This window comes from Hemitrygon akajei, chromosome 29 (assembly GCF_048418815.1).
Source record: "Hemitrygon akajei chromosome 29, sHemAka1.3, whole genome shotgun sequence".
NCBI classification, from domain to species: Eukaryota; Metazoa; Chordata; class Chondrichthyes; order Myliobatiformes; family Dasyatidae; genus Hemitrygon; species Hemitrygon akajei.
In genome coordinates, this window is record NC_133152.1 from 43,179,586 (window position 1) to 43,206,174 (window position 26,589).

The 26,589-nt window shown below is 44.6% G+C and overlaps 1 long non-coding RNA gene across 1 annotated transcript in view; it reads left to right on the forward strand.

Moving 5' to 3' along the window:
* Nucleotides 1–7,457: 7,457 nt before the first annotated feature.
* Nucleotides 7,458–26,589, forward strand: part of LOC140718462 (uncharacterized) — an 80,697-nt gene continuing 61,565 nt past the window's right edge. Inside the window, exon 1 of the long non-coding RNA XR_012096695.1 lies at nt 7,458–7,567. This is a non-coding gene — a long non-coding RNA (uncharacterized lncRNA). The remainder of the gene's footprint in view (nt 7,568–26,589) is intronic.

Consider the following 26,589-nt stretch of genomic DNA (forward strand, 5'->3'; position numbering starts at 1 on the left):
ACCATGCTGTATCTATAATAAAATAATAAAATCTATGAAAAACTACACACAGTTAAGACTGACCAATCATGGGCCAAAGGGCCTGTTCCTATGCTGTACTGCTCCACGTTCTATGGTAAGAAAACACGATGAGGGAACACGGTTTCTCAAGCACAACGTCACCAAGGTTGAAAGAAGGGTAACAAGGAGACAAGATAAATCAGGAAGCAATGATTACATGATCCTTTATGGATTATATGCCGATGATGCAATGACATTTTTGACCTGGATTGAATTACTCAGCTTGGCCGTATCCACAACCAGAATTCAGTGTAGTCAGCAACCAGAACCTCTCTCTAAATGACATTTTTCCAAATGAGACTATTAGCGATTTCAGATCAGCAATGGGCAACTACGCAAACTCCAACGTTCGAAGTAAATTTATTATCAAAGAACAGATATGTCATCATGTACAACCCTGAGATTCATTTTCTTGCAGGCATTCACAGTAAATACAAAGAAGCACAGTAGAACAGAAGAACGTAAGAAATAGGGGCGGGAGTCAGCCATCCGGCCCATTGAGCCTGCCCCGCCATTCAATAAGATCATGGCTGATCTGTCGGTAAACTCAGCTCCATCTACCTGCCTTTTCCCCATAACCCTTAATTCCCTTACTATGTAAAACCTATCCAACTGTATCTTAACTATATTTGTGAGGAAGCCTCAACTGCTTCCCTGGGCAGAGAATTCCACAGATTCACCACTCTCTGGGAAAAATAGTTCCTCCTCATCTCCATCCTAAATCTTCTCCCCTGAATCTTGAGGCAATGTCCCCTAGTTCTAGTCTCACCTACCAATGGAAACAATTTTTCTACTTCAATCTTATCTATCCCTTTCAAAATGTTGTATGTTTCTATAAGATCCCCTCTCATTCTTCTGAGTTCCAGAGAGTATAGTCCCAGGCGACACAATCTGTCCTCATAGGTTAACCTCTTCATCTTTGGAATCAACCTGGTGAACCTCCTCTACACTGCCTCCAAAGCCAGTATATCCTTCCTCAAGTATGGAGACCAGAACTGCACACAGTACTCCAGGTGCGGCCTCACCAGTACCCTGTATAGTTGCAGCATAACCTCCTTGCTCTTGAATTCAATCCCTCTAGCAATGAAGGCCAACATTCCGTTTGCCTTCTTAATAACCTAGTGTACCTGCTAGCCAACTTTTTCATGATTCATGAACAAGCACTGCCCAAGTCCCTCTGCACAACAGCATGCTGCAATCTTTCACCATTTAAATAATAATCTGCTCTTCTATTATTCTTTCCAAAGTGGACGATCTCGCATTTATCAACGTTGTATTCCATCTGCCAGACCTTGACCCACTCACTTAACCTAGCTATATCCCTCTGCAGACTCTCCACATCCTCTCTACAATTTGCTTTTCCACTCAGTTTAGTGTCAACAGCAAATTTTACTATGCTACACTCAGTCCCCTCTTCCAAATTATCAATGTAAATGGTGAACAGCTGCGGGCCCAGCACCGACCCCTGTGGCACCCCACTCACCACTGACTGCCAACCGGAGAAACACCCACTTGTACCAACTCTCTGCCTTTTATTGGTTAACCAATCCACTATCCATGCCAATACACTTCCTCCGACTCCATGCATCCGTATCTTATTTATGCAGCACCTTATCGAACACCTTCTGGAAATCCAAGTATACGACATCCACATGTTCCCCATGGATGCTGTGTACTTGGATTTTCAGAAGGCCCTTGATAAGGTGCCACACATGAGGCTGCTTAACAACTTAAGCGCTCGTGCTATTACAGGAAAGATTCTAGCATGGATAAAGCAGTGGCTGATTGGCAGGAGGCAAAGGGTGGGAATAAAGAGAGCCTCTTCTGGCTGGCTGTTGGTGACCAGTGTTGTTCCATAAGGGTTTGTGTTGGGACTGATTCTTTTTATGTTATATGTCAATGACTTGGATGACAGAATTGGTGGCATTGTTATAAAGTTAGTGGATGATACAAAGATAGGTGGAGGGGCTGGTAGTTTTGAGGAAATAGAGAGGCTACAAAATGACTTAAACAGATAGGGAGAATGGGGAAAGAAGATGGATTACAGTGTGGGGAAGTGTATGGGCATGCACTTTGGCAGAAGAAATAAAAGGGTAGACTATTTCTAAATAGAGAGAAAATTCAAAAACCTGAGGCACAAAGGAACTTGAAAGTCCTTGTGCAGGATTCCCTAAAGGTTAATCTGCAGGTGAGTCAATGATGAGGAAGGCAAATGTGATGTTAGCATTCATTTCAAGAGGACTAGAATATAAAAGCAAGGATGTAACGTTGAGGCTTGACAAATTATAATAAAGCCCCATTTAGAGTATTGTGAGAAAGAATGTGCTGACACTGGAAAGAGTTCAAAGGATCTTCACAAAAATGATTCCGGGATTGAAAGGCTTGTCGTATGAAGAGTATTTGTTTACTCTGGTTTCTGTACTTACTGGAATTCAGAAAAATGAGGAGTGACTTAATCGAAACCTATCGAATGGTGAAAGGCCTTGGTAGAGTGGATGCGGAGGGGATGTTTGCTATGGTGAGAGAGTCCAAGAGCAGAGGACACAGCCTCAGAATAGAGGGGCATCCTTTTAGAATGGAGGTGAGGAGGAATTTCTTTAGCCAGAGAGTGGTGAGTCCATGGAGTTCTTTGCCACAGGTAACTGTGGAGGCCAAGCCTTTATGTATATTTAAGGCAGAAGTTGATAGATTCTTGACTGGTCAGGGAATGAAGGGATATGGGGAGAAGGTAGGAAATTGGGGCTGCGAGGGAAAGTGGGATCAGCTATTTATGGTTTTATGGTCTAAATTATCCCCTCTAGTTCAAAAGCCTGGTGGTTGAGAGCGTAAGACCATGACATAGGAGCTGAATTAGGCCATTTGGCCCATCGAGTCTGCTCCACAATTCAAATCATGGCTGATCCTTTTTCCTCCTCTCCCCGTAACCTTTGATGCCGTATCCAATCGAGAACCTATCAAACTCTGTCTTAAAATCACCCAAATGCCCGAGCCTCCACAGCTGCCTGTGAATGTAATGCTGAGACTTCAGAATTGGTCAGACTCCTAAAGGGATTAGTGCTGGGATCCTTACAGTTGGTTATACACATTAATAAGTTTTCAAAGTTCAAAGTAAATTTATTATCAAAGTACATATATGTCACCATACACAACCCTGGGATTCATTTTCCTGTGGGCATACTCAGCAAATCTATGAAATAGTAACTATAACAGGATCGATGAAAGATCAACTAGAACGCAGAAGACTGCAAATGCAAGTATAAGTAAAAAGCAATAAATAATGAGAACATGAGAAAATGAGATAAAGAATCCTTAAAATGAGATCGTTGGTTGTAGAAACGTTGCAATGATGGGGCAAGAGAAGTTGAGTGTAGTTATCCCCTTTTGTTCAAAAGCCTGATGGTTGAGGGGTAGTAACTGTTCTTGAACGTTGTGGTGCAAGTCCTGAGGCTCCTGTACTTTCTACCCGATGGCAGCATTAACATTTCATGTAAATGTCTACAATGGTGCTCAAGGATCTGAATGTGAACAGAGGAGGAATGATTAGTAGGTTTGCAGTTGACATGAAAATTGGTGGTGGTGTTGATAGTGAAGAGACTGCAGGACAGCACTGATTAATTGGACAGAGAAATGGCAGATGGAATTTAAACCCAGTATGTATGAGGTGATGTACTTTGGGAGGATTAACAAAGGGGAAACATACACACACAGTGAATGGTGCATGCACGGTAGTGCAGCGGTCAGCATAACACTTCATAGTGCTGAGTGTGAGGTTGAAGATCAATTCCCATTGCTGTTTCTCTGTAACCGTATGGATTTCCTCCAGGAGCTCCATTTTCCTTTGACATTCCAAAGAAATGAGGGCATGCTATGTTGGCACAGGAAGCACAATCTTCGGACAGTGTTGTTCATTGATCCAAGCCACGCATTTCACTGTATGTTTTGATGTTTCGATGTCCATGTGACAATAAGGCCAATCTTTCTTTTCTTGGTAGGACTGAGGTGTTATTGAGGAAAAGGGGAGCATTGGTGTACAAATCCAAAAATTCCTGAAGATGGCAGCACAGGCAGATAAAGTAGTAGAACATAGAACATGGAACAGAGAATGCAGAACATAGAACATGGAACATGGAACACAGAACTATACAGCACAGTACAGGCCCTTTGACCCACAATGTTATGTCGACCTTTTAGTCTACTCTAAGATCAATATAATCCTTCACTACGACATAGCATTCCATTTTAGTTTCACCCATGTGCAAGAAAAGAAGGCACACAAGATACTCAACTTCAATTGCTAGGAGGTTATGGGACTCTGTTATTGGCCATTGCCAGGAAAAAGTCTATGGGTGAGCTTTATTTATCACAAGAACATCAAAACATACAGTGAAATGCATTGTTTCATGTCATGGCCAACACAGTTCAAGACTGCATCGCTTGTCCACAACTCACTAAGGAGTTTGCGGAGATTCGGCATGACATCTAAAACTTCGAGAGATGTGTAGTGGAGAGTATATTGACTGGCTGCATCACAGGCTGGTATGGAAACACCAATGCCCAGGAATGGAAACTCCTACCAAAAGTAGTGCATATGGCCCCATCCATCATGGGTAAAGCCCTCCCCACCATTGACTACATCTACATGAAGCACCATCAGCATCCATCAACTGGGAACCCCCCCTCCCCCCAAACCACCCAGGACACGCTCTCTTCTTGCTGCTGCCATCAGGAAGAAGGTATATGAGCTTCAGGACTTCACCACCAAGTTCAGTAACAGTTATTATCCTTCAGCCATCAGGCTCTCGAACCAAAGAGGATAATTTCACTCAACTTCACTTGCTCCATCACTGAACTGTTCCCACAACCAATGGACTCACTTTCAAGGACTCTTCATCTTATGTTCTCACGTCACTATTTATTTTCTTTCTTTTTGTATTTGCAAATTTTCTTGTCATTGCACACTGGATGTCCTGTTTGGTGCGGTTGTTCATTGATTCTGTTATAGTTATTGGATTTATTGAGTATGCCCGCAAGAAAATGAATCTCAGTGTTGTGAATAGTGACATGAATGTATTTTAATAATCAACTGACTTTGAATTTGAACTTAAATTCACTTTGAATTCTGGGACCATTGTTGTGAATCTCCACTGGACCCTCTCCAGGGCCAATACATCCTTCCTGAGATTAAGGGCCTGAAAATTCCCACAATTCACCACAAACATGACTTCTAAATGGTCAACTTCTCTGATGGGATGGGCACCCATTTCAGAAGTTGAAGGCAACGAAGGTTTCGGTCCATCAAAGCCAGTTGACGAAGAAATACACATGGGTCTTGAAACAAATGGGTGACCAGGCGAGTTCATACTTCCCCTATCCACTTGTACAGCACACCCCCATGAAAATATTGTTCAGTCACTTTTCACATACAATAACATGCTGCAGGAACCCAGCAGGTCAGGCAGCATCTATGGAAAGGAATAAACAGTTGACATTTCAGACCAAGACCATGCAACCGACTGGAAAGATACCAATAAGATTGTAATAGTACAGGGAAAATTTACAAAGATGATGCCAAGAATTAAGGTTACAGGGAAAGGCTGAATGGGTTATGACTTTATTCCCTGGAGCGCAGGAGCACGACAGGAGACTTGGTAGAGGTTATACAAAATGATGAGGGGTATAGATGGGGTAAATATAAGCAGGCTTTTTCCACTGAGGTCAGGAGTTAAGGGTGAAAGGTGAAATATTTAAGGGGAACATGAGGGGGAGCTTCTTCACTTAGAGGATGGTAAGAGGGTGGAACGAGTTGCCAGCAGAAGTGGTGGATGCAACATTTAAGAGAAGCTTGGATAAGTACATCTGGATCGGCAGGGACTAGATGACCCAAAGGGCCTGTTTCTGTGCTGTGGTGTTCTATGACTCTCTCAGGGCTTGATGAAGGGTCTCGGTCCAAAACATCAACTGTTTATTCCTGTCCATAGATGCTGCCTGGCCTGCTGAGGTCCTCCACCATTTTGAGTGTGTTTCTCTGGATTTCCAGCATCTGCAGAATCTCTTGTGGTTATTGTTTACTGTAAAATGCTTCAGGTCAGCCTTAAATATGTGGGTGGGAACAGCCATTGCTGGGCCTTGGGAGGGTGGGAGTTCACATTGCATACTTGGGACAAAGGGCAATGGCATCTGTCATACCAGAGCCCAAGAACTGTGTGTTGAAGCCCCTTCCTACGATTGGAGCTGGCAATTTTTCAACATTTCCTCTGCATTGCTGGTGTGGTTAGTGAAGTAGTGGGAGAATGCTGCATTGTTGGTGTTGGTCATTTCATTACTCGCGTGGCTGCATTGTTGCTGTTGGTCAGTACAGTCCTGGGGGGGGTTGCATTGCTGGTGTGTTCAATACAGTACTGGGGGAGTTTTGCATGTTGGTGCAGTCAGCACAGAGCATGGAAATGCTGTATTGTTGGTGTTGGATAGTGCAGTAATGGGAGAATGCTGCATTGTTGGTGTAGTCAATGCAGAACTGGGAAATGTTGCATTATCAGTGAAGGACTGCACCATTGTTGGTGTGGTCACTGCAGTACTGCCTGTTGGCACGTCTTTGAGATGAAATATTATACCCCACTTACACTCTCAGGTAGAGCAGACTGGGGGAGAGTTATTCTTGTGAAATCACGATAAAAGTGTGCAGGCACGGGAAATCAGGTTTATTATCACTGATGAGCTGTGTTCTCGGGGTCATGGGCAGTTAAGAAATCTGATGCCAAAGGGGAAGAAGCCGTTCAGTTCGAAACTCAGCAAGCCAGGCATCATCTATGGCCGGGGGGTGGGGTGGGATGGGAGAGACAGACAGACAGACAGATGGGGAGGAGGGGAGAGGGGGAGATGGGGAGGGGAAGAGTTAATATTTATTTCTCTTCTCACGTATGCTGCCCGACCTGCTGTGATTTTAATTTAGCTCTGTGACCTGGGCCAACCGGGATCTCTCCTTCGGTGACACAATGTTTGAAAAACGCTGCCCCACCTCCTACAGCTGCTCCTCGCGGCTATATTAAAGGCGCTACATAAATACAAAGTCCTCCGGTTCACTGAACGAAGTATAACCCCTCCCCCAATTGTTGACAAGTCCTAACTTGCCCTGTGAGTTTGCAAGGACACGCAAATTCAAGATATAGCATCCCACTCCCAGCTAACGGGTCATCGGTCAATAGTCAGAGAGGGAGAATATCTGCTGTAACGGCGGTGTCCGCAATCTATGCGTTACGCATCGATATACAAAGACTGCGCACTGCGTTCGAGGGCAAAATTTTGCTTTAAGGCTTATTTAATGCTGACAAGTAACGTTCCGCGGCTGGGATTGCATCAGGACCCATTAGATTGGCCTCTTTCTTTGGTTGTTAACGTGTTCCGGTTTCACTCAGTGATTCAGACGGCGAGAGCTCAGCGAATTAAAGCATCCCGGAGTCGGGAGCTGCTGGATGGAGAGTCGCTGCGTTAGATTTGTCTAAGCAACGAGGTAACTTACTTTCCGGGTAGTATCAGGGCAGATTCTCAATTCGTCTGGCAAGCAATAATCTACAATTTTAAGCGTTTTAAAATTTATTTTTAAAATCTTCCATTTAATGTTTTATTACAAAATGTATTTGGGTAAAAGTTAAGAATCACAGATTTATTTCAGCAAAAGTTGACGATAATTTTGCAGTCGGTTATGGCCTTTCTTGAAAATTATATCTCGATATAAAATATGCATTGCATATAGAGTGCAGTGCACTTTTGATTGAGTTTTACTTTAAAGCTTTGCCAGTCTGCGTTAGGGGGAAAGGCGAAGGGGGACAAGATAGCTATAATATGAATGGGTGCTGGTGTTAACAGGAATGCTCTTTGTTGGAGGCCAGTACGGGCTCTTTGGGCCGAATAACATCTTTCTGTGCCGTCGCTCTGTGTCGTACTGCGAAATACTTCTCCTTGACATGTCCGCACAGCCGCACTGAGGGAATAATGAACACCTTCGCTCGTGACCTACCCTACTAACTTCTGCGTCTCCCGTCCCTTCAAATAGTAACTCCCAAATCCAAGGGGGGAAAACCTTTCTCTCAACTATCGCCCTGCTTTTAAGGCGGTATGTAATTTAATGCACCTACTGTCTAACACTTGACACTATCTGGCGAACCTTCTTCAAATGGAGCTAATGGAAAGTTGACATCTACTGCGTGCAACCCTAGTTCTAAGGTAAGAGGAATTTTACAGATTAAATTCGTGTCCCCTTGCGGAGCGATGGGAAGATGACGCCCCATTATAAAGCGGAGGTGCATTATCGTCCCGCTTGTTTTAAATTGCAAAGCCTTGCTGAGCAAATCTGCCCTCCAGCGGCGGTTGCATTTAATCTGCCAACGGGGAAAAATACAGGAAAGTCTATACTGCCTGCTCGGGCGGCCCGCCCCTTTAAGAGAGGTTGGCTGTTTCGGCTCTAGCAGGCGAGAGACCTGCTTCCAATGGTGTGGGACCGGGGGAAAAAAGTTAGCAGAACATTGTAGTCGCAGCTGGTGCTTATGCAGACGTGCTAAAAGTCAGCCTGGCGATTCACAATCCCTCTCGGGATAGAGATTGAGAGTTAAATGCAAATCCGCTTCCTCTGCAAGACATCTCTAAATCGCTTCAACAGAATGACCTTCAGCAAGACCTCGCCGGCGTTCAGCGAATTCCTGCATCCCATCTCCCAGCGATGCAGAGACGCCATCCCTTTTTTTTTAAATTTAAAAGTAAATTTGTTTTAAACATCACACGTTTTGCGCTATCTGTGAATGAACTTGTACTTGTCGATCCACCGCGTTCTGCAGTGACCGGTTTAATATTTTGCGGCATGCTGTTTGTTTTAAAACCTCCTCTACCGGTTTCTACGCGTTACTGCACGTTACTGCAGCTTCTCAGACCTCAAGCGTGTAAAGTTTGTCTCCGTTTTACCCCCCCCCCCACTTTTTTTTGGAGCTGAGTTCAGCTTTAACGTTTATTCCCATCTAATTTTAAAAAATATATATATATAAAGTTAGTGCATAACCTGTTTCCACTTTGAGATCCAGGGGGCGCATGTTGTATTGAGCAACAGACATAGAGGTCAGATACGAATCCCAGCCTGATTATTTGCACAAGAACTCGCGAAGAACAAATTCCTTTAAAATTGTTTTTTTAATTTATATTTATTATGCTATTAACCTTTAAAACGGTCTTTATTTTTATATTAATATTTACAACGGGTTTTAAATTTTGATTTTTGCCTACAGTATTCTTTAATTAGTATTCTTAAAAGAATCTTGTGTCGTACAGGTGAGCTATTTTTATAATTATTTTATGACTTCGTACTGCTGCCGCAAAGTCCATCTCACGTCACATAGGACATTGATAATGGTTCTGATTCAGGTGCTCGGAAAACTTTATTGTGTGCACCTTGCGTCTCTTGCAAGGGCACATGGGTGAATACAATGCAGTTCATACAGGTTTCTCTCTCTCTCGTGTGTGTGTGTGTGTGTGTCTCCTCTCCTGTTAAGGAGAGCGAGCTGTCGGTTCCTCCCGGGGCACCGGATGCATGAGTTAGTCGCATCTCTGTGCGGGGTTCGGTGCCAACGGGCTTTGCTGCAGCCCACTGCCGGGCTGAGGTTTGATATTGCAATCCCAGTCTATGCACCTGCAGCTGGATAAGGGGAAATGTCACTTCGCTGCACCATGAAGTCCTGCAATTTTCTTACGGGGAAATTCGTTCGCGTATTTTAAAGCAGCAACAATAGTTAGTGGCGCACTAAATTGGTGAATGCCTTTTACAGTCTAGCTGGGAAATCCATTAGCAGCTTCCTGGGAACTAATATGGGTGTTTTTAAAAACTACCCAGGGAGATGTTCGCTTGTACCATGAGACATATGAACAGAATTAGGCCATTCAGTCCATCCAGTCTGCTCTGCCATTTCATGAATTGATTTATTCCCCCCAACCCTGTTCAAAGTAAACTTATCAAGCTACATCTATATTGCCGTATACAACCCTGAGATTAATTTTCTTGCAGGCATACTCAAATTCAATACTGTAATAGAATCAATGAAAGACCATACCAACAGGGTGTACGACCAGCGTGCAAAAGACAAACTCTGCATATACAAAAAAGATAATAAATAAGCAATACATATCAAGAACATGATGTGAAGAGTCCTTGAAAGTGAATCCTTAGGTTGTGGGAGTATTTCAATGATGGTACAAGTGAAGTTAGAGTCTGATGGCTGAGGTGTAGTAACTGTTCCTGAGCCTCGTGTTGTTGGTCCTGAGGCTCCTACACTACCTACCTGCTGGCACAGCGAGAAGAGAGCATGACCTGGGTGGTGGGGCCCCGAATGATGGATGCCTCTTTCCTGCGACAGCCCTCTGTACGTGCGCTCGGTGGTGGAGAGGGCTTTACCTGTGATGGACTGGGCCCTATCCACTACTTTTTGTGGGATTTTCTGTTCAAGGGCTTTGGAGTTTCCATACCAGGCTCTGATGCAGTCAGTCAATATACTCTCCGTGAATCCTGCCTGCTCCTCATAACTTACTAATTAAATACCTATCAACCTCCACTGTAAATATACCTAATGACTTGGCCTCCACAGCAGTCTGTGGAAATGAATTCCACAGATTCACCACTCCCTAGCTAAAGAACTTCCTCATCTTTGTCCTAAAGAGATGAACTTGTATTCTGAGACTGTGCCTCTGGTCCAAGACTCCCTCACTGTAGGAAACATCCTCTCCATATCCACTCTATCTAGGTCTTTCAACATTAGATAGATTTCAGTGAAATTCCCTCCCCCCCACTTTGTTCTGAACTCCAGTGAGTACAAGCCCAGAGCCATCAAGAATACCTCATGGGTTAACTCTTTCATTCCCGGGATCATTCTCTTGCCAAGAATGTCTTCACTCAAAACTTTTTATTCAATTTTGCTTAACAGTGCAGAGAGGAATCCTTCACCTTGGGGGAAACAATAGGCTTGTGGAATGCACCAATCGAGCATTCCCCGGTTGAACCATCGTGCACGTTGCAGTGCGGAAGGCAGTCACTGGCATCTAGGACCTTGCAGATGGAGGCAAGCTGTAAATACAAGTGCTGCAGCAAATGCGCTAATGCCTCAAGTCCCTGCCACTCCCTTGCGTTGCATGCGGTGTGGGTGAGGGTGAGGGGTGTCACTGAGCCTGAGTTGTAGAGTAGACTGCCCATGCCAATCCTGTGTGAGCCCACTCTCCTCTCTCATTCCCTGCGTCTCCTCAATTAGACACCGGTCTTTTATCACTGGCGTGCGTGCAGGGTAATCCTGACCCCACACCTCATATACCTCAAGCAGCTCAGCCCTCAGTTTGAGACTGTGACCCCGGCTCTGGAACTGAATCAGACTCAGGTGCATTATCACCGACAGATGTGGCAAAATGTGCTGTTTTGTAGCAGCAACACACTGCAATATATAAAAATTACTACAAGTTACAATAAGAAAAATATTTTAAAAATAATTGAGGGTGTGTTCATGGTTTCACGGACTGTTCGGAATTCTGATGACGGAGGGGAAGAAACTTTCCTAAAACGTTGAATGTGCGTCTGATGGTAGTAATGAGTAGAGCGTCTGTTCTGGATGGTGAGGTCCCTCTTGACAGATGCCAGTTTCTTGAGTCACCGCCTGTCGAAGATGTCCTGGATAGTGGGGAGGCTAGCGCCCATGGTGGGACTGGCCTACAACCTTCTTCAGATTTTTCCTTTACTCAAGGAGTGAATGAAAGTAAGATGTTCTCCTGTGACTCCATTTTCAGCTTGTAATTCAGGGGGATAAGATGATTGGGGAGAGAATGTGCATTGGTGTTATCAGTGTGAATCCAGGGTTAGGATTCCTGCACGGGGTGCTGGCAGTAACTTGATCGGCTGAATGACACACACAAAATGCTGGTGGAACGCAGCAGGCCAGGCAGCATCTATAGGAAGAAGCACTGTCGACGAACAACAACACACACAAAATGCTGGTGGAACGCAGCAGGCCAGGCAGCATCTATAGGGAGAAGCACTGTCGACAAACAACAACACACACAAAATGCTGGTGGAACACAGCAGGCCAGGCAGCATCTATAGGGAGAAGCACTGTCGACGAACAACAACACACACAAAATGCTGGTGGAACACAGCAGGCCAGGCAGCATCTATAGGGAGAAGCACTGTCGACAAACAACAACACACACAAAATGCTGGTGGAACAAAGCAGGCCAGGCAGCATCTATAGGGAGAAGCACTGTTGACGTTTCGGGCCGAGACCCTTCATCAGGACTAACGTCAGGACTCGGCCCAAATCGTCGACAGTGCTTCTCCCTATAGATGCTGCCTGGCCTGCTGTGTTCCACCAGCATTTTGTGTGTGTTGTTTGAATTTCCAGCACCTGCAGATTTCCTCGTGTGGGCTGAATGATCTCTGTTGATTCTGTTCCCTCCCACCCCCTACAAAAAGTAAGTTGCCAATGATAGGAGTGATCTACCTGGGTGAAGGACCATTTCAGTCAAGTCCATCACCTGTCTTGTAGTTGGTCCTGGATTAGCAATGAATGTGAAGGAGTCCTTAACTCTGATCTGGTGAGGGAGCAGTGCAAGGTTAGAGAACGTCCCCTACATATTTTCTATTCCAAGTCCCACGAGCTGACAAATACTGATGAGTCCCCGCGCAAAGGGGGCAAAATCCAGCCGAAAGATGGTCTCCCACTAAACCTTTTTCAGATTCTACTACTTGAAATTCTAAGGCTAGCAGAAAGAATAATAATTTTTAAATAGGATAAATTTTAGAGAGTTAACCCTAATATCCTTACGGATTGTCTGAATGTCACAGTCAAGACTCTAGTCCATATCTTTAAGAATTCTTTTTCTTACATATTTTGTTTCATAATTTCAGAGCTAGTTAAATAAAAACAATTGTGCTGTGCTTAGAAGGTCAGTTCTGCTGCGGAAAGATAATGCTTTTGAGCTTTCAATCTCCATAGACACATGACCTTGCTAAAGAAATTTTTAAGAAAGATACCATTTACATTGTAATGGTTGGAAGTGGTCCCAATATCACTATCTGAGCTGGACTCGCGAGTGTACGAAGCCACCTGAAATCAAAAGTAGATTTTATTTTATTTTCCATTTTTACATATTTTTTACTTTCTGGATTTCTTCTATTTTATTTTGTATATTATTATAATATAAGATTATTATCCACTTCCTGATCTCAAAGCAACATTGAACAATGAGCAAAGTTCCACTCCCTTAATTTAAAAAAGATGTTAATCTACCCCCTACAAAAATTTAACAAAGCCCTTGAATCTAGCTTTGAGATTGATTTTTAAAATCGATGCAAGTATTCCACTTTGTGCCTTGATTTACATTAATGCACTGGTAAATCATTTAATGCGGCTCAAAGAGTCGAGGTGCTCCCTGTGTGTGGCAGTTTTCATTAGCAGAAGTAGGTCACAAACGCTTGCTGCAGCCAAGAGTCACCTTTTGGTCTGTAGCAGGTTAACTTCCACTGATACCACCTTTTGCCTCCTGCAAGATTTGCAGGGAAATTGTAGCGTGTGAGGAGCGCGGCTGCGGGAGCACGACGCTGCATCAGGCAGGAGCATCGCTGTCTCTGACCCTTTAGTTTTCCCCAAAGCTGCCTTGTGATCAGGAGAGCCAGAAATGCTGGAAAACTGTACTGTGGTATTGTCTTTTTAAGGTAAGGTGGATTAGAGATGCAGTGAACTTTACAAAGGTGACATTCTGAGTGAAATTCCTTTAACTTCAGATGAGAGTAGTGCAGAGGGAGCCTTTCTAAAGACCTACATTTGAACGCAAGAGTTAACGTTCAATGAATGCATTTTTTTTTATTTGATTTCCATTACAAACTCAGCGTATGATTTGATGTATGGACGTATGAAATTCTGGCAAGGTGGCCAATTCGTTCCAATTCTTTTTGTGCAGTTTTGTGACGAGTAGGGGTGGTGGAGGTGGGGGGGAGTGAAGGTTTGAGTCTGCAGCTTGCTTGAGATGTTACAGGGATGCCCAGTGAGCAAAAAGTGCTGCAGTCCGAAAGGGGGTTGGTGGGGGGGTGGGGGGATGCATAACTCTACGAAACAGCACTGCATGCTGCATTGACAGTCTGTTGGGTGAAATGCTGCAAAGTCAGAGGTGAGTTGGAGGTGGAGAGAGAGAACGTGGTGGGTGAGGGAGGGTTGGGATGAGGTGCGAGTGACTGCAGGGAATGTTGACTTCTGTGGCAAAGGACACAGTGCACAGCTTACGTTCCTAAATGTGGAGGAATGTAGGGAAGGAAAGGCAGCATCAATGATGAATATTTAAAAATTTGCCTGCACCATTTCACTGATGTAAGTTGGTTGCAGCGTTGCAGATGCTGTGATAAAAAATGTGATGCCTCCTGTAAAGAGTGCTGAGTTACGGGAGTTGTTTTGAATTAGATTACTTCAGATGTCATTTATTGCCACTTACTGTGCGATGTGTATAAATATAAAGACAATTATTCTTTGCCTTGTGGGAGAATCGTGAGAAAGACTGTGCAAGTCTTATGAGAAATCCTTGAATCTGCAGAAGGATTAGTTACGTCACTTTAGATCTGGGGGTTTATACACAAGGTATATGACCAGGAGTAGGTCAATCAGCCCATCAAGTCTGCTCTGCTATTCCATCATGGCTGATTTATTTTCCTTCTCAACCTTATCCTGCCTTCTCCCCATAATCTTTAGCTTCCTTACTAATTAAGAACCTATCAATTTCCGTTTTAAATACATCCAATGACTTGACCTCCGCAGCCGTCTGTGATGATGAATTCCACAAATTCACCATGCTCTTGCTAAGGAAATTCCTCCTCATCTCTGTTCAAAAGGGATACTTTTCAAATCCGAGGCTGGGCCCTCTAGTCCTGGACTCCCCACTGTAGGAAACATCCCTTCCACATCCTTCAATATTTCATAGGTTTCAATGAGATCTCTCCACCTCCCCCCATTTCTGAACTCCAGCAAGTACAGGCCCAAAGCCACCAAACTCTCCTCATTATTCAACCCTTTCGTTCCCAGCATCATTCTTGTGAACCTCCTCTGGACCTTCTCCAATGCCAGCACATCCTTTTTTGGACAAGGGGCCCAAAACTGTTTGCGGTACACAAAAAAGCAGTCCGACCAATGCCTTGTAAAGCCTCAGCATTACACCTTGCTTTTAACTTCTCTCGAAGTGGGGGGGGGGAAGAGGTGGGAAGGGTTGGGTGGCAGCTGATGTTTTCCTGGTTTGCATCTGGTGGTCAGAGTTATGACTCCCTGTATGTGGGCTTTGCAGACCAAGGCCTTTCTGTAGAGATGCATCGGGCCGGAAGACCTGACCAAAAAATATGTTTATCCTAATCAGTTGTAATGCTTCCATGTCAAAGAATATTTATTATCAAGGTACATATATGTCACCATTTACAACCCTGAGATTCAACTTCTTGCAGGCATTCACAGGAAAATAAGCAAATACAATAAGAGTTTATTTTAAAAATACCAAGTAAACAAACAACCAATGTGCAAAAATAGTCAATTTGTGCAAATAGAAGAAATAATTCTACAAACATAAGTTGTATCATTGAAAGTGAGTCCGTAGGTTGTGGAATCAGTTCAGAGTCGAGATGGATGAAGCTATCCACCCTGGTTCAGGAGCCTGATGGTTGAAGGGTAATAACTGTTTCTGAACCTGGTGCTGTGAGACCCAAGACTCCTGTACCTCCTGCCCAATGGTTTTAGTGAGAAGAAAGCACGGGCTGGATAATGCTAGATGCTGCTTTCTTGTGGTAGCGTTCCTTGTAAATGTGCTCAGTGGTAGGGAGGACGTTTCCTGTGATGGGCTGGGCTCTATCCAGCATCTTCGGTTGTCAGACCTTGGTGAAGGTGACTTCATTTGATGACAAGAGGGTCAACTTAACCACATGGAGGGGCCCTGCCTGCTCTGATGTAGGTTTGCATGGAATTCTGCATTCTGACTTGCAGCACAAGTGCCTGGCGTTGAACAACGCTGGTGCTGCCTTTGACCCTGGGTGGCCCCTCGTTGGGGATTGTTAGCACTGAGCACAGAAACAGGCCCTTCGGCCCACTTTGTCCATGCTGGCCAAAGCGCCTATCTAAATCGGTCTAATTTCCCTGCATTTCCCCCAAATCCCTCTAAACCAGAGGTGTCGAGCCCTTTTTATGCCACGGACCCCCTTGCAGTCTGCTGAAGCCTGTGGGCGCCTTTTCAGAATAATATATTTAAATATAAAAAATGAAAAACTTAGGATTACAAAAGAAACCAATTATATTAAATACAGTTATCAAAATATTAAATTTGTAGTAATTACATGTTTTATTAATGCATTAAATAACAGGACTATACATTTAAATATAGGCAAGTTCAAAATTAAATTTAATTTTTTAAAGGCGTATCAGTGTGAGGGCTGTTGCTTTGTTGAATAAGAACATTATGCCTTAGTAGGTAAGGCTAATACTGCTGTGGCTCGTTGCCTACATTCATCATTTAAGGAAATGCTACATTTCAGCCAGAGGTTAGTGAAAATAAAGATGCAAATATTTTTCCCCATTCAAATTCACAGACCCCAGGTTAAGGACCCATGCTTTACATCTGTCCGATCCTTGCACCTGTCCAGACGCCCTTTAAATGGTGGTATTATATTTGCCCCTCATTCCAAATATGCACCACCCTCTGTGCAAAGAAGTTGCCATTCGGATGTGAAATTTCTAGCTTTGCAGCAACAGAATGGTTTTTTAAAAAAAAATCATAAAATTTCAAAAATAAATAGTGTGCTAAAAATAGTGGGGTTAGTGTTCATGGACTGTTCAGAAATCTAATGGCACAGGGGAAGCAGCTGTTCCTGAATCGTTGCGTTCGGGCCTTCAGGCTCCTGTACCACTTCCCAGCAGGTAGTAATGAGAGGAGGATCTCCCTGGGTAGTGAGGGTCCTTATTGGTGGATGCTGCTTTGTTGAGGTACCATGTCTAGAAGATGTTCTCAATGGTGGAGTGGGCACCTTCTTCTTGAGCCATTAGATCTCAGTGAAGGTCAGCAGTGATAGCCTCCTGTCCCTTGTCCAAAGCCGATGGTCTGGATGGAGTTCATCAATGATCCATTGTACCCACTGTACAGGGGATTAGCACATACAGCCTCACCAGAGCCCTGTTGGCTGGCCTTGCCCATCTCCGCCTCTCACAACAGTGACATAGGGTTGGAGGTTACGAAGTGGAGAGGACGTCAGGTATCGGGTCTCTTTTAAGTCTTTCTCCACTCATTCTGAAGATGCCATTAAGCAAGGACGTTGCCAGGATTTGAGGGACTGAATTCCTGAGAGAGGTTGAGCAGTCTCAAACTTTATTCATTAGATGAGGGACAAAATAATTACAGATATCTCTAAAAATCTCTAAATCACCTTCAAACTGTGCCCCCTGCTTTATGATTGCCATTCCTGGGATAGGGGAATGTGGCTGTGGGCTGGTGGCTTGGATTCATGAGGTACCGTTTGGTTCTGTGGGCAGCAGCTGTTCATGAGTTACAGGATCTCAAGTCTCAGTGATCGTTGGATCGCACAGTGGTGACCAGGCCTCTGGGTTACTTCAGTGAAGATCTGGCTGAGGAGAAGAATGGTGGCAAGGAGCTGTGCTGTTTGCTGTTAGTTTGCCTTTCCTGATGTGTAAGGTCATCCACTTCAGTTGGTAGGAAACAAAATCAAAATGTTTTGCTTTAGCGGAGAGTCACTACACGATACTGTGGTCCAGGATAACCTGCGTGTCTTTCCCGAAAACGCATGGGTAGAGTGCAGTTCTTAAGACTAATAGAATGATTTTTATTGGAAAGGGGATCGACATAAAAGCAGGGAAGATGTACCATTACAAAGGGGTGGCATGGTAGTGTAGTATAAAGTGCCTGCACCCCAGGTTCAATTCCCACCACCTGTATGGAGTTTGCTCAAGTTTAATTGTCATTCAGCCATCCATGAACGCAGCAAACAAAACAGCATTACTTTGGGGCCAAGGTGCAAAACACAACACCAACAGTCACACACAGCACAAGGCACATATAGCACACGTAAGACAACATTAAAATGCAGCCACACACACAAAAAAATTGTTCAAGTCCCCAAGTCCGTCAGTGTTGCAGCAGTCTGCAGTCGAAGGCGTTTCACCTTCAGCCTAGTGAACACAAGAGGACAGCACTGACTCCAGCATGTACATTGCGCTCCACCGCCTCCTGTACCACGGTGGAGTGCAAAGACTCCGCCTCTCTTACGGGCAGCTGCAGGCAGGCAACAGTGCAGTTTGAGGCCTGGTCTTCGCTAACACCACCATGAGGCTTCCCTGCCATTCATCAATAAACCAGTGAATTTGACTTGTAGCATTCCACGTTAACAATGGCCAATAGGTTCGTGCAATCACAAGAAACTATGTTCTCCCTGTGACCACGTGGGTTTCCTCTGGGGGCTCCAGTTTCCTCCCACATTCCAAAGACGTACAGGTTGGTAGGTTAACTGGTCACATGGATGTAATTGAGTGGAATGGGTCTGAAAGGGCTTATTAATGTGTTGTAACTCTAAATAAATAAAAACTAAATAAACAACAAGACTTTGGTCAGACTGCAGTTGGAGGACTGGTTTTGGTCCTTATTTGTGGAGATTCGCCTGATTTGGTTTTTGGTGTGAAGTGGTTGTCTTGTGTCGAAAGGTTGACACCAAGTTTAGAAAATTGAGAGGTGATATTATAAGATTCTGAGGGGTCTTGCCAATACTGGAGGATATTATCCTTCTCAAAGGAAACGAATTAGTTTCAGAACAAAATGTTGCCCATGAGAAATTTCTCTGAGGGTTCTGGATTCTCTACCCCAGAGAGGTGCAGGTCCTGCATCACTGAAAGTTCTCAAGGATGCAGTAGGCAAATGTTTGAACCCTAGGGAGACTGAGATGTGGGGCAGATGAAGATCAGTGGGGCAAAAGCTGAGGTCAAGACTGTGAAGCAGAGTGGAGGATCATTGTAGCTAGCTCCTTTGCTGGGGAGGTTAGAAGCTCAGAACAGAAAGTCATGACTGCCCCGTCTTGGAGGGGGATTGTGTACTTGCCACTGAGAGAAGATGCATCAGCTGTGGCTCAGTGGGAACCATTCTCTTGTCCCAGAGCAAAATAGTTCTGACTTCATGCCCCACTCAACAAACCAGCCCTGAGGGGGAGGACTTCCTCAGACTGGAATGGTGGCTTGGATTTTTGAGTGAGACTTGGATTTAGTTCCCTTTCTGAAATGGCTCAGCCATTGATACTGAGGGAGAGGTACTGACCTTCTGAGGTTAGCTCAACACAGATGGAGAAATATGGCTGTATGGAGCAACATTTATTCCTCGATGAATGTCACTCTTAACAGATTATCTTAATGTTATCAAAAGGAGGAGAAACGGCAAGTGTAGGCAATTCAGCCCATCTAGAGCTGCCTTGCCAGGGAACAATATGGCTGATCTTCTAAATTGGCTCCATTTCTTGCACCATTCCTCCAGCGTCCAGCAATCTTATCAATCTGTTTGAAGTACAGCTGAAGGCCTTGTGTGGCAGTTCATAAATTCGTGATGACGTTTCATGGAACTGTTGTACGTTAAGAACAAGACGAGGCACTTTGCCCCGTTGTCTCCATACAGGCTATTTGTCCAGTCAGTCCCTCCTCCCCGAATCTTTCCCATTCAGGTTTGTCCTTCGGAAATGCGCTGTTAAATCCCCTTAAACCAGCACATACCAGAGACTATACTAACATAGTCCAAGGGCACCACAGCATAGGAAAAAGGCCTTTCAGGCCATTTAGTCCTACTGAACTATTATTCTACCTAGTCCCATCAACCTGCATCTGGACCATAACCCTCCTATCCATATATTTACCCAAATTAACCAGCATCTCATTCCACACTCTCACCACACTCTGAGTGAAGAAGTTCCCCTTAAATATTTCGCCTTTCACCCTTAACCCACGACCTCTAATTCTGGTCACACCCAACCTCAGCGGAGAAAGTACGTGTATTTACCCTATCTATGTCCCTCATAATTTTGTAAACCCCTATTAAATCTCCCCTCATTCTCCTACACTCCAGAGAATAAATTCCTAATCTATTTAACCTTTCCCTATAACTCGGGTCCTCAAGTCTTGGTAAAAACATTGTAAATGTTCTCTGTACTCTTTTTTCCAATTGTTTAATATCTTTCCTGTACATAAGTAAACGCACACAAACTTGGTCTCACCAACCTCTTATAGACACAATGGAATAATTAATTACTTTTATTTATTATAAGAATGTTGTCAGGACTTGAGGATGAGAGTTCTAGGGAAAGGTTGAACAGGTTAGGAGAATGACGGGAGATTTGCTAGAGGTATACAAATCTATGAGGGGTAAATGCAAGCAGTTTTCTCCCCACCGAGGTTGGGTGAGACTAGAGCCAAAGATCATGGGTTAAGGGTGAAAGGTGAAATGTTTAGGGGGAACCTGAGGGGAACCTTCTTCACTCAGAGGGTGGAATGAGCTGTTAGAGAAATCGGTGGATGTGGGTTCCATGGCAACGTGAAGAGAAATCTGAGTAGGGGTATGGAGGGCTATGGTCTGGTGCAGGACAATGGGACGAGGCAGAATAACAGTTTGGCATGATTTAAATGGGCCGAAAGGCCTGCTGCCATTTGCAGTTTGTAACATCTTTTCTTGCAGACCCTTGGCCGTCACCCTCCTTCGGGGAGAAAGCTGCAGGAGGGGCAGTGTGTTTCCGGCGCAAGCATTGTCACGCGCGCTGTCCGAGAGACCTCTGCAGAATATGAAACTGCAGGAAAACGCTTGCATTGTTGTACTTGAATTAACATCTCATTTGACAGCGCAGCACCCTCGCAGTGCTGCATTGCAGTGCCAACCTAGATTTTTTTTTCCCCGTGCTTCATTTTCCGGGAATTATGTCCACAACCTTCTGAATCAGAGGCAGGCACGTTTCCCACTGGTCCTTGTTAAGAATGGTTAGAGCTGAAGAATATTTTAGACACCAGCCTTGGCAAATTAGCTTTGATTTTTTTTTTCTCTCTCTCATTTCTGAACATTAATTTCAATTTTGAGAACACTCCATTTACTCTGTGCACTGGCTTGCATGTTAATCAAAAGTAATTAGGTTATGCAGGGATAAAAATATCAGAATTAAAATGGCAGATGATTTGAAAGCAGACTTTGAGGTGGTCACAGAACATCGAGTTCAGATGGCTGTGGAGGCAGTCATTGGGTATATTTGGTTGATAGGTTCTTGATTAGTAAGGTGGCAAAGGTTGCAGGGAGAAGGTGGGAGGGATAATAAATCGACATGATGGAATGGCGGAGCAGACTCGACAGGCTGAATCTGTGGCATGTAGCGTAGAAGTTAGCGCAGCGTTTCATGGTGCCAGATGTAAAATCGATCAGGGTACTATTCCTGCCACTGTCTATAAGATGTTTCTATGTTCTCCCTGTGCCCCTGTTCATTTCCTCTGAATGCTGCACTTTCCAAAGACGTACGGGTTAGAGTTACCGAGTTGTGGGCGTGCCGTGTTGCCACCGGAAATGTTGTGACACTTGCGGGCTGTCCCCAGCGCATCCTCGGACCGTGTTGGTTGCTGATGCAAAGACACATTTCTCTGTACGCTTTGATGTTTCGATGTACTTGTGACAAATAAAAAGCTAGTCTTTAAACTTTATGTCCTATTTAGTCCTTTTGCCAGCACTTTCAAATGTGCAGCCAGTATCAACCTGTAGAAAGTTGGAGTCTTCCCTCTTCCCTCTTTTGTATGCTGAATGTCTGGATTGGACCTTCCCTTAACCATGTCCGCTCCGAGAAAGATGCTGTCAGTCTTATGGTGGACATTAGGTGATTCTGTTTCTTTGAGCTCTCTGCCCTTTTCAGTGTCAAAAGATCCTTTAATCTTGTCCTCAAACATTCTTGGGGATCATTCGTATCCCACTGGGGTTGAGAATTCCAAAGATTTACAGCGTTGCTGTGGGGGAAAAAGTCTCCACCTGTCTCCGAAATGGCTGACTTTCTTGCTGCCCAGCTCTGAGACTATTATTGATACAGTGGGCGCTCATGGTTTGGTTATTTAGAGACACAGCATGGTAACAATAAGCCCGCACCACCCATTTCCACTTATGTGACCAACTATCCCACTAACCCATATGTCTTCGGAATGTGGGAGGACACCAAAGCATCTGGAGGAAACCCAAACACGAGGAAATCTGCAGATGCTGGAAATTCAAACAACAACACACACAAAATGCTGGTGGAACGCAGCAGACCAGGCAGCATCTATAGGAGAAGCACTGTCGACGTTTCAGGCCGAGACCCTTCATCAGGAGGAAACCCACTCGGCCACAGGGAGAACAAACAGTATAAACTCACCACAGTCAGTAGTGATATTGAATCCAGGTCACTGTTGCTGTGATAACATTACCCTAACCACTAACACTGTGCTCATATTGGCGTGCGGCCAAGTGGTTAAGGCGTTCGTCTAGTGATCTGAAGGTTGCTAGATTGAGCCTTGGCTGAGGCTGTGTGTCTGCTCTTGAGCAAGGCACTTTACCTCACATTGCTCTGCAACGACACCGGTGCCAAGCTGTATGGGTCCTAATGCCCTTCCCTTGGACAACATCGGTGGCGTGGAGAGGGGAGACTTGCAGCTTGGGCAACTGCCGGTCTTCCACAAAAAAAAAATCCTTGCCCAGGCTTGCGCCCTGGAAACTTTCCAAGGTGCAAATGCATGATCTATCAAGACTAACGGAAGCCTACACACATATACTACTGTGCCGCCACAGTCTTCCCCAGGTAGGGGAGGCAAAGACCAGGGGGTACGGAGGGGAAAGTTTTTAAAGGGGACCTGAGGGGCAATTTTGCACAGAAGATGGTGGGTATATGAACTGCCAGAGGAAATGGTAGAGGTGGGTATAATCTCGTGATGACCTTTGGACAGGTATATTTACAGGAAAAGTTTAGAGCAGGGGTTCCAAATCTGGGGTCCATGGTTAATGTATTGGTCCATGGCATAAAGGTTGGGAGCCCCTGGTTTAGAGGGGAATGGGCCCAATTCAGGCAAATGAGGTTAGCTCAGGCAAGCACTTTGTTCAGGATGGGTTGAAGAGCATCTTTTCCCACTGTATAACTCCAATTCTAATTTCTAGTTACTCGACTTCATGCCTGGGGAAGCAGCCTTGCCTCATCCCTCCCGAGATCTGCCAATCCTCAGTGTGACCTTGTTATTCTACACTCCAGAGTGTAATATCCAATCTCAATTTTTCTTCATAGGCGAACCTGTCAGTGCAGGAACCGCCTGCCTCACAAGTGTCTGTGGCAATGACTCCCAAGGTGAACGTGCCCTTCTGGGTGCAGGGAGGAAACCCACGAAGGGTGATGGGATTGAGATCATCCCAAGGCACATTATCGCCACGCCTTTGTTCCATCCAGTTTTGGAAAACGTGCCTCCCTGTTTGGATGCTGGCTATTTATTCATTTTTTTTCTTGAAGCAGCTCACATGGATCCTAGGCACTGCATTTGTCTGCGAGTTGAGATTCTGCAGGCCCTGGAAATCCAGAGCAACACGCACACAAAGGGACCTCAGCAGGTCGGGCAGCATCCATGGAGTGGAATAAACAGTCAACGTTTCAAGCCGAGGCCATCAGGATCCTTCATGTTGTCTTATAATCTCAAGTGCAAAACCTCACATTTTCTCAGTCTACTACCTCCTTAATTGGTCTCTGATCAGATGCTTGGTGAATACCATAAAGCTTGCTGCCCCATCTTGCTGGTTACGTAGCAGTTTGTCATTTTTGTCCTGAGTCCGAAGTAGAATTTGTGAGTTAATGACCAAGCTCAAGGCTCGACTTTTGCCCATTTTTTTTTTAAGTCAACAGGTACATTAGCCTTTCTTGCAAAGGGGCTGGAATTAAGAAGTGTATTAAAGATGAAGATTAGCTTTATTTGTCACATGTATGTGGACACATAAAGTGAACTATGGTCGTCTTGTCAACGACCAACACGTACCGAGGATGTGCTGGGCCTTCTAGTGTTGCCTTGCTTCCTACACTGACATAGCATGCCCACAGCTCACTAACCCTAACCGGTATGACTTTGGAATGTAAAGGAAACCGGGAGCACCCAGAGGAAACTCGCGCAGGGAGAATGTGCAGTCTCTTTACAGACGTTGGCAGGAATTGAACCTGGATCGCTGACGCTGTGAAGCATTACGCTAACTGCTACGCAGTCATGTGGGAGGTATGGTTTGCACAGGGTGTTTGGTGAGGCCGAAGCTGGAACTCTGTGCACAGTTTTATCCCCTTAAATCAAAACCAAATATATAGTCCAAAGAGAAGTGATAGTATAGGGTAATTAATTGGTGGAAATCTGCATAATTCCCAGCCCCTGACATTGAGTTGGGGTTCCCTTCAAGAGGCTGGTCTGACATAATTGCATAAAGTACTTTTACCACGCTTTGTGTTCAGTGCGTGGAGTACAATAAATCAGTTGTTACCATTTTTCTTAACCATAAAGCATCTCCGCCGTTTTATTTGTGTAAACCTACAATAGAGATACCACCATCTTGTTACGGGTGGCACTGTAGCAATTGGCATAATGCTGTTACAGTGCTAGCGACCCAGGTTCAATTCCCACCACTGTCCGTAGGGTCTCCCTGTGACAGTGTGGGTGTCCTCTCACATTCCAAAGGCATGTGGGTTAGTAGGTTAATTGGTCACGTGCGTGTGATTGGGTGGCCCAGGTTCATTGGGCCAGAAGGGCCTGCTACCTAGCTGTATCTCATAATATTGAATGGTGGGGGGGGGGGAGTGTTGAGGGGCTGAATGGCCTACTTGCCCGTGTATTTTCAGGCACATAGCTGGTGCACTGATCCACAGGAAGGACCAATCGAATGCTTGGTATTCCACCCAGAGTTGCATAGCAACAAGACGTATGTCTAAATTGCTTTACACAAGGCATGAGAAGCAAGATTGAGACTGCTGAACGTAACAGTGTTTTACAATTAAATATCGCCATCAGTATGGACCAGCCTGACCCCAGAGATAAGTCCAGGATAACATGGAAAGTTACTGAATAAGAGTTCTATTGCAGGCACAATTTGCAAAGTCAGCCGTTGTTGCATTTTGCTGGCCTTGGTACTTTTACAAGGACAGTTTGTTGCGATTTACAGATCTTTTGTCCATCAGTAAACGGTTGCAAAGATGTATCTAAAGTGAGGCGCTGGGTCTGTTCAGGAGCTGAGGGAATGTGAAGAATGTAAGATCCGTAGGGAACATACGACTGCCCACAGTGTTGAAGGCAGAGAGATAATCAGCAAGTCAGGAAGGATGACAAATGGAGGTGGGGTGAAAGGACCACACAGAGAAAGACCACAAGGGAAATTAAGAACTTCTGACACCTTGGGACCTCCCAAGATGCATCCTGGGCAAAATTACCTTCTTAAAGTTTGAAGTAAATTTATTATCAAAGTACGTATATGTCACCAAATACCACCCTGAGATGTATTTTCTTCCAGGCATTCACAGTAGAACAAAGTACAATAGAATCGATGAAAAACTACACACAAAGATTGACAAACAATCAATGTGCAAAAAAAGACAAAATTAGCAAATATAATAATAATAAATAATACTGAAAACATGACTTGTAGAGTCCTTGAAAGTGAGTTTAGGTTGTGAAATCAGTTCGGTGTTGAAGTGAGTGGAGTTCTCCACGCTGGTTCAGGAGCCTGATGGTTGAAGGGTAATAACTGTCCCTGAACCTGGTGGTGTGAGGCCAAGGCTCCTGTTTCTCCTGCCCAACGGCAGCAGCGAGAAAGAGCGCGGCCTGGATGATGTTGGGGTCCTCGATGATGGATGCTGCTTTCCTGTGACAGCACTCCTTGCAGATGTGCTCAGTGGTGGTGAGGGTCTGTCAGGGTAAGCTTGTTTTCTTTGGGGCACTGGAGACCCTGTAGAAATGTTTAAAAGTATGAGAGGCACAAATAAGGTAGATGGTGACGGTCTTTTCCCTTGAGTAGGGGAGCCCAAAGTTAGGGGGAGGGGGAAAGATTTATCTGAGAGGGCAAAAAATCTAAGGAGATATGAGGGAAAGTATTTCACACAAAGGGTGGTGAAATATATGGAATGATCTGCCAGAGGAAGCGGTTGAAACAGGTAAGTAATATAATTTAAGAAACATTTGAATAGGTAGAGGTAGGGAAGGGGTTCAAAAGGATACAAGCTGAACACAGGTAATTGGCCTGTGCCAACGAGTCTCTGCAAAAGGCCTATATTTGTGTTGCATTGCTCTGACTCTAACCTACAATGGAAGGACCATCATGAGAAGAAATGTTTTGTGTCTGTGTGTACCTGCTGTAATTGGGTTACATGCCAATCTAAATTGTAGATTTGTATTTGATCTTGTAGCTCGACTCGCACACCGTGAGAGAGGAAATTGTATAAATAGTTTATTGCAT